Source organism: Pteropus vampyrus, unplaced genomic scaffold (assembly GCF_000151845.1).
Source record: "Pteropus vampyrus isolate Shadow unplaced genomic scaffold, Pvam_2.0 Scaffold190, whole genome shotgun sequence".
NCBI lineage: Eukaryota > Metazoa > Chordata > Mammalia > Chiroptera > Pteropodidae > Pteropus > Pteropus vampyrus.
Window position 1 is genome coordinate 555,523 of NW_011888971.1, and position 8,744 is coordinate 564,266.

Below are 8,744 nucleotides of genomic sequence, written 5' to 3' on the forward strand. Positions count from 1 at the left end.
GAACTCAGTTTAGTTATTGTTTAGTACACTGCAGGACTCACTCTGATAATTTTAGTATTAAATGTTTACCTTATTATTCAAGAATGAGATTGTCCTGTACTTTTTTACTCTCATCCTGTTCTTGCCTAGTATCAAGCTTATCACTTAGAATATGAGCTATTTGGGGGAAGATTAATCTCTTATTTAAACTTTTGGAATAGTTTATATGAAATTTGAATGATATAACTCTAAAATTTTGGTAGAACTCATCATAATATTACCATGGCCTGGTGTTTTCTTTATGGGACTACTTGGGACCACTGATGTAATTTTTTATGGTTATATAACTATTCATGCTTTCTATTTCTTCTTGAGTTAGCTTTGGTACATCATTGAGTTAAAAAGTTAACATAGCAAGCCTGAGATCGCTATCCTTGCAAAGGTTTGCTTGCAGGGTTGGCCCCATGCTGGCTTCTGGGAACATGGATTTTGGCAGAGCGTCTACCATTCCTAGAGTGGCTTATGATGCCAGAGCTGTTTGCGGAAGCGATGTGGTTTATGCCAAGCCCTGCTTTCCTCGCAGAGTCTGGGCTTTTGGTACATGCTAGAGAGAGCCGATAAAAACCTTGGGCACTGGGTCGTTCCTGAGCATCTCGGGTAGACAGCACTTGGCGTGTGTTATCACAGATCCCTCCCGGACAAGTGAAACGTGTCCTGTGACTCCACTGGATGAGTATTCCTGGGGCTTGTGCCTGGTCGGCTGCCTCCAGAGCTCACCCCTCTGCCTTTTCCCTCTGCCGATTCTACTTTGTATCATTCGGCTGGAATGAGTCATAGCCAGGAGTATGACTACGTGCTGAGTCTCATGAGTCTTCCTAGCAAATCATCAAACCCGGGGATAGTCTTGGGGGCCCCAACACAGTAATATTTTCCTAGAAAATTTTCTGTTTAAGTGACAATTTCTAATTTGCTGTCATAAATGTGTCCATAGTACTCATATATTATCTTTTTAATTCTTTTATAAGTAAATATTATTCCTTTTGTTTTAAATGTTCCACATTTAGTATTATTTATTAGGGCATTTTTTTTCTTTTTTCTTAATGAGTCTGTAACAGTTCGTTCATTTCTCGAGTCTTTTTAAGGAAACTTTTGGGGATGTCTCGATCCTCTGCTGCATCCTGTTTCCTGTTGCATTGCTGTCTTCTCGTATCTTCATCAGATAGTCAGGCTTCTCAGGACAGAGGGCGTTGCGATTCATCTAAATCAGCTTTCATCATTCAGCTACTGACAGAGACTGACTTAGAAATGCACACGTGACCTACTTCTTGCTCATGACATAATAACTATTATTTACTGAGCGCTTACCATGTGCTAGGCACCGTGCTGAAGACGTTCATGAATTGACCCAATCCATTGATCTCCAAAGCGACTCTTAGAGATGGGCACAAGTCTTATCCTGCTGTCCTGGGTTATTAGCAGTAAATGACAGGGATAGGATATAAACCTAGGCTACTTTCAGCGTTTGCACTAGTAGCCATGACTCTCTTTTACTATATCCATCCATCCATCCATCCATCCATCCATCCAACAGACTGACACCCACGAGATCCCGCCTGCTTCAGTGTATGCAGGGGGAGATCGAGAGCACAGCTCCCCCATCTTCCCGAAGTTTACATTTTCGTCAGGGAGGAAAACATGTTAACAAGTAAACAAGTTGTGTGTATGTGTGTATACAATATAAAAATGGATGAGAAACAGTCGGGGGCGGGTACGGTGATGAGTTGGAGTTTATTTTAAATGGCATTATTCGAGAAGACTTCCCTGAGTAGGTGCCATCTGAGCAAGAAATAGAGTAAGAGATCTCGAAGAGCCAATACTCTGCCGTACCATTTGCTTCCCAGCGTCGAATGATATTCATAATTGTGGAGAGATTTGAAACTTTGCTGCGTAGAATACAACTATGTATTCTGTTTCTCTATCATCTTTGATGTAGCTGACCGCTGCATTCAGTTCTCCCTAGGTGCATGGTCACTTCCAGTCATATCCGTGGCTGCTGGGTGGGATGTTGCAAGCCTCCATGACACACGGCAGGGAGGAGATTATCTTCCTGTCTGAGGCATGATTTGAACACTTTTTGCAACTTTTTATTCAAAGTATAAAATGAATGCCAGAAAAAAATGCACACAAATTTTGCTTAAAATTCCAGGTCCTCTGCTAAAGGACTTTTAAAGAAATGATCTTACTCATTCCTCATAACTACTCTATGACGCATCTACTATGAAAGCTTGAGATGTGGCTATTTCCTGTCACTATCAGACAGGACTCTGGTTATAGAACAATTGTTAAAAGGTGTCTCCCTTTTATTGGCTTTTCTCTTTTGGTTTCCATGCCTGCTCTGTAGATGTTAGGGGTGGCTGACACATCTGTTATAGGTGCGTTTTAGAATGTAAAAGTAAAACTCAGACGTGCTTGAGAGAGATTTTGGCTTGGGAGAACAGTATTTTGGTGAAATTACTATGTATCTCTATCACTCTTACGGTAGATGGACAGAAAATGTCTGCCCAGAAGAATTTGTCCATCGAGGATGCCAAACTCACAGAGGACACAACATGGCGGTAGCAGGAAGAAGGCTTGGGTAAGCTTAGGTTTTCAAGTCTTTCTGTACAAGGATCCTTAAAAAAAAAAAAAAAAAAAATGCTTCCTTTTCAGAAAATCTCCTGCTTTATGATGCTAATGTGTTCCAGAGGGTTGGATTCAGGAACAAAATATCAGCATTCTCTTTCCATTTGGATTACCTTCTGCGTGAAGAATTTTGAAAAATATTTCCTTTAAGGTCATACCATTTTCTTCACTTTCTTTCATTTCTACTAGTTACTGTCTCAGTCAGTTTTATGAAATCACAGGTCTTTCTTCTCCATGTCTGCGTTTTGGGAGGATGTTTTTTATCATCACCATCACTGTCGCCATCATTTTTACTAGTTTATTTTTTAATGCCTACAATACCTGGTCTTCCACGGTGGTCTCCCATCCACGTACTAACTAGGCCCGACCCTGCTTAGTTTCCGAAGTCAGACGAGATTGGGCATGTTCAGGGTAGCATGGTAGACGTCACCATCATTTTTAAGTGACTGTATAATTAACATATAACTGTTACATCTCATAAACCATAGTATCTCCGCTTATCCATTGTTGCAGGGTTGTCATGGTATTCTCCTTACAGACTTTAGACAGATTTCTGAGTATACAATAAATTCATTTGGCGTGAATGGGTATGTTTATTCAGTCACAGAGCCCTCTTATCAAGTAAATTGCTACATTTACATTAAAATACTCAGTTCTACTTCCTTCCCCCAATCAGCCTTGATAACTATTGATAATGGCAAATGATAGAGGTATCGATAAAGTTTAAGATTTTGATAACATTAAAAAAAATTCAATTCCACGAAATGGCGAGAGAGAAAGCACTACACTTGGAATCGTGACTGTATTCGAATCCTGCTTCATAAATGCTTGCACCTTCTGCAACACTGGACAAGAGGGTTTTTTTTTTTCCGTTTTTTTATTCTCCAAGATGCAATTTTCTTATAGATTTTGAGTATATAAACTTACTACCTAATATCACAAACAAATAAATGGAAAATTATAAATAGGAAAAGTGACTTGAGGGGGTAAAAAAAAACAAAAAACAAAAATCCCTGTGTTTTGTTCAATTCTATGGTTACAGTGACTCCAAACAACACTTTATTAAAGCTATCAGAGTAGAAAAAAATCATTAGAATCTTTTTTTTTTCGTTACTATTTTACTAGTAGGAAGAAGAGCCAATGAGTAACGAAATAGCCAGAAGGAAGACTGACGAAATTTAATAATAGTACTGAGCCTGTCAGGCCTGGAAACTTGCATTTATTCACTATTTATTAGGTCTATGTTTTCTAGACCTAGGGAAGATGTCCCACAAAATCTTTACTCCCTCAGGGGTTACTGTGCGCCCCGAACATTAGCAAAGCAGTTACGATGTGCCAGGCACTGCTCTACCCACTGTGGTAAGACATCTAAAAACGTGTAGTTATTTATATATTTATTTATTTTTTTGCAAAGATTTAAGGCAGAAAATGAGGCAACTTGTCTCCAGTTCTCAGGAAACAGAATCCAATTCAACACTAACTTTTTTGATTGCTTCGAGTGAATAGACACATTTTTAAAGCATTTTATATGTTTTTGATAAATAGTCATGAATTTCTTTCACAGTATTTTGAAGGAAAGTGATATTTGAACACCTGCTCTGTGGAATGAACAGATTGTAGTATAGAGTGAATAGTGTCGATTGTTGTCATTACTTATTCATGGAAGCGTTTTGTTTCATTGAGGCTAATTGATTTGTACTGGTACTCCTCAGAGGTGTGAATCTATAAGAATCTTATTTTAAAATTTGCTTTAATTCTGGAAAAAATATCTTTTGCTATATACTGTTAAACATATGTTTATGTAAATATAAATAGTACAAAAGTTATAATATATGAATAACATTCCATGAAAATTTAACTACATACGATGAGATTTGAAATTTAAAAAAAAAACAAACCTCCTCGTGACAAAGAATTTGAACTTCATGATTTCCACCCAGATGCTCTGCAACCTTGAGACCTCCCTACTGATCCCTGAAAGTGTCACCCTTTCCCACCTTGGAGGGGACAACAAGTATTGGCATTCATTTCAGATCCAGACAGGATAAAGTGTAGTGGACTACGTAGCTTTTGAAGGGTGGACGATCTTGGGCTTACATTTAACATAAGATTTTAAAGAGCAGGATTTAAAAACGAGTCTTCAGTGAGAAAACCTTAATGAATGCTCGCTCTTCTTTTTGACCTTGGCGAATGCACCCGCTCAGCTGGGGACTCCTGTTTTAATGAGGCGATATTGTGTTTCTGAGCAGCGGGCCTGCTTTGAATCAGTTCTGTTCTCTTCTGAAAGCTCAAAGCTGCTTTCATGCGAGTGTTATAGATTAAGAAATTATTCCTTCAAATGAAGAAAAAAAAGTTCCATAAGGGGCTTAGCACTGAGAAAGTTTAATTTTAAAAGAGAAAGTCCTCCCCTCCCTAATCTTCTTGGATGTCCTGACTTTTAAGGTATTTCCATTAACAGCAGCAATTTTCTGTGCTTTCTTTTCAGTCATCAATTTATTTTTCTGAATCTGTAATTTGCATTTTATAAAGATAGCAGGCAAAGGGCAATTCTGGCCTTCTGAATAATTAATCATAACTTTCTAGCAGCGTATTTCAAAAGGCCAGGAGGGAATAAGTATTCACAGAAAGCTGAGAGTAGGAATATGACTTACTGAGTTCTCTCAATTATTCAGACACATTCATGGATCACCGAAACGTGGAAGTTTACGTAACTCTTAACCCTGACCCTGACTCTAGCTGAATTCCGTTCCGCGGTTTCAAGCTTGAATTATAGGTGCCTTTTGTATCTGTTTCATGGAGGAATGGTTTAAGTGTTCTGTTAAATGCTTTTTATAGTGTAATATTTTATTGGTCAAGTATTAATGGTTGATTCAACAAATGGCCCCAAGAAAAATGGCATGAGTCTGTTCAAGTTCTACTCTTCTCTTGTACTTTTCAGTGTAATCATTTTCAGATTCTAGAAACATAAATTATATACTATTTTTTGAAACTTCCACAAGAGCAAATAAATGGTAGGTATATAATATATTACACGTATAAAAGATTTAATTCTAATTTAACTTTCAAACATCTCTAAGATATCTTTGTTGAACTGTTGGCCCTACCCCTCCCTTAACGTAAGGCAGTACAAATTAAAATTAAGGGGCTTAATTCTCCTTGTTGAAAACAAGGAAAGAGACATCTTTCCCCCTTTTCTTAGAGATTTTGCGTAAAGAAACATGTAAGTTCTTTCTCTTTTTGAAATATGTGTAAATCTTTTTACAAGCGAAATAAGCCCCTGGCCAGCTTCCCCACCCTGGGATGCCTTTCCGAAAGACCTGGGTGCCATTCCCGAAATTCAGTCATCTAGGAAGATATGTCCCTGTCTCCCACTATCGACGTGAGGCTGGGGACCTAACTCTGATGGGCACCTGGCTCCAAGTGGTAAAACTACCTCCCGTCATGAAGATGCGGGGAGTTTGTTTTCCCTTTGGATAAAGCCAGTTAACTAGCGCGGGTGATCACAGTGTTTAGGATGAACTGCATGTGACAAGTAGCACTGTCGACCTGAGGACTAGTTCTCGTTCACCCTGAGGACATGCGTGCGATGGCTTGTGTCTGCTGGCATCTGTGAAAGAGTGAGGTTTCTGTCTGTCTCTGCAATCTCTTCGCAGGGTGCCTGTGATGTGCATCACATTCCGGTTTAATGCTAATTCGGTAAGAAAGCTGTTTTCTTGCTCCGTTACCTTGATGAAGGTTTTCTGGGTTGGGAGAAGATGTCATTCTTAATTACATTCCCCAACATCAACGGTAATGCTCCAACCTCCGTCCTCATCTTCACGCAAGTCACATAATCCTGCAGAAACAGCCTGCGATTAACCTGGGGATGAAGGAGGCAGGAACTCCAGTACCGGGCCCCTAAATACTGCAGTGCTAACTTTTATCACTCCGCATGCCCATGTGACCGGGGCGGGGGTGAGGGCAGGGGGCAGGGGGAGACTGAAAACAGGTACGTGCTGCAGCCCGGACCGCGAACACACGCACGTGGCCGTGATTGAGCCTGGAGCTTTCCTGGGTGCTGCTGGGGAGAGGGGTTCCTTCTCTCTACTTCTGGAACTCAGAGAGCACAGCTGCCCAGTGCCACCAAGAACGAGTTAAATGTGTCATTTTAGTCCCCTCTTTTCTCTTAAATGTGTTGACCCTTTCCTTCCACGTGACCATCACGTTCCCACGTCTTCCTAATAACAGCAACAACAACGGTACTAATAATCGACAAAACAGAGACGCCCAGCCCAGATGCATTTTCTTCCCGACAGTTATTCTGGCAACTATGTCCCCTTTTAATGCCCATTTCTTGTGATGCACCGGAAGTTTTCCCCGTGCACTTTCAAGATGGGGCGATTCCTGATCTTAAGCGCAAAGGACTTTGCTCCCTGCCGGTCCCCGGTGTGTTGGGGTGTGTGCAGCCAGGGGCTTTGTCTCATGAAGAACGGAAGGGAGAAAACTGTTACAAGTCACTCTCTTAGGCAGTGTTGGAAAAGCAAGCACAGTCATTAAACACAGCGACCATCTTCCTTTATCCTGTACAGAATAGATTTGTTTTCTTTCTGCTGCTTTTCACAGAAGTCAATAGCCTTGATGGTTCCTCTTTCGGATTCAATTTCAAAGAACTTGCGTCTGCTTTTAAGCATTTTGAGTCAGGCGTAATTATTAAAGCAGATGCCGACTGCTATATGAGACCGGCAGAGAGAAACCGCTTAAAGAAAAACGACCCACCCCATAGCGAGCTTCATTCCCCCAGAGACGCAAATTTCTGCAACGGTGTCTGGCCCTAGCCGCTAATGCGTGCTGTGAAAATACTAAATGAAAACCAGGTGTTTTTCTTGGGCTCGGGTTTCATGTGTCATCGATTCACAGATGAGGGTGGTTCTGAAACGATCGCTCAGGAAGGGACATTGACAGTGAAGTACTTTATCCAGAGAATCTTATTAGTTATCATTTGGCTTTTAGAATAACCACAGTCATAATAAATCCTGGTGTACCTACTCCTAGAAGAATACGGCTGTTTGGAACTTCCCAACCTTCACAAAGCCATCTGGTTCTAATTTTCCCAGAGAATTTCAATAGAAAAGGAAGTCTGAACACTATAGCAAATCCTGGCAACTCCACTTATTCAAACTTTTGAGAGAAATTATCAGGGCCTTCAGTCTCTTAAAAATAACAGGAAAAAAGAAAATGGTTACATGCCCATTCCAGCTCAGAAATAACTTCTCGGCAATATTTCCTATAAATCTGTCCTTAATGTAAACCTCAATTTAGTGATCTCACTTTGGAATAAATTTACTAGAGATCATTTCCGATAAAATGATGAGATTTGTTTCAACCTTGTAACTACAGATTCAAAATTTGTTTTGCGGCCAGCGTCCTGACTGTGGTGTATTCTAATGAAAAGCTAAGAGGACAGACTTCTGATGGACCCGTCTCTCTTTCTTCCAAGGCCAGAGCTAGCCCGGTGGGACCCCTTTCCATTGAAGAGCAGCGTGTCCCTTGATCAAAAGCCATGAATTCATTTGTCCTTTCCATAAGTAACTAGGAAGTAACTGGGCCCTACGTTCTGCCCTAGTCCAAGAAGAAGGTACACAGGGCACGTGGATCTTTGACCTTCACAGTCTAGTGGAGGGACAGAGAAGCAGAGTGCACGGGAGCCCAGGGACAGGGCGCAGAGGGACTGCACAAGGCCAGGGAGGGGAAAACAGGTAAGGAGAAGAACACGGGGCACTCATCAGGCAGAGGGGACAGAGGTGGAGAGGCAGGGAGCAGGGCATTCCGCAGAGAGGAAACGGGGCGTAAGGGCTGGTGGCACAGGACGATGGCTGGCGGAGGAGCGGAGGAGGGCCAGACAGCAGCAGTGATATGTGACGTTCTACACCTCTGTGCGGGCTCGTTGGAACAAGTATGTGAACTTCGCAACGGGCCCTGTTTGCAGTTGATAATGAATAGTGATGATGTCATTTTAAAAATTTCCATCATTTTAAGGTATTATGTGTATAGAATACATATATTTATAATTTTAATCCTCACATCTGACATTAGAGCAGGATTGA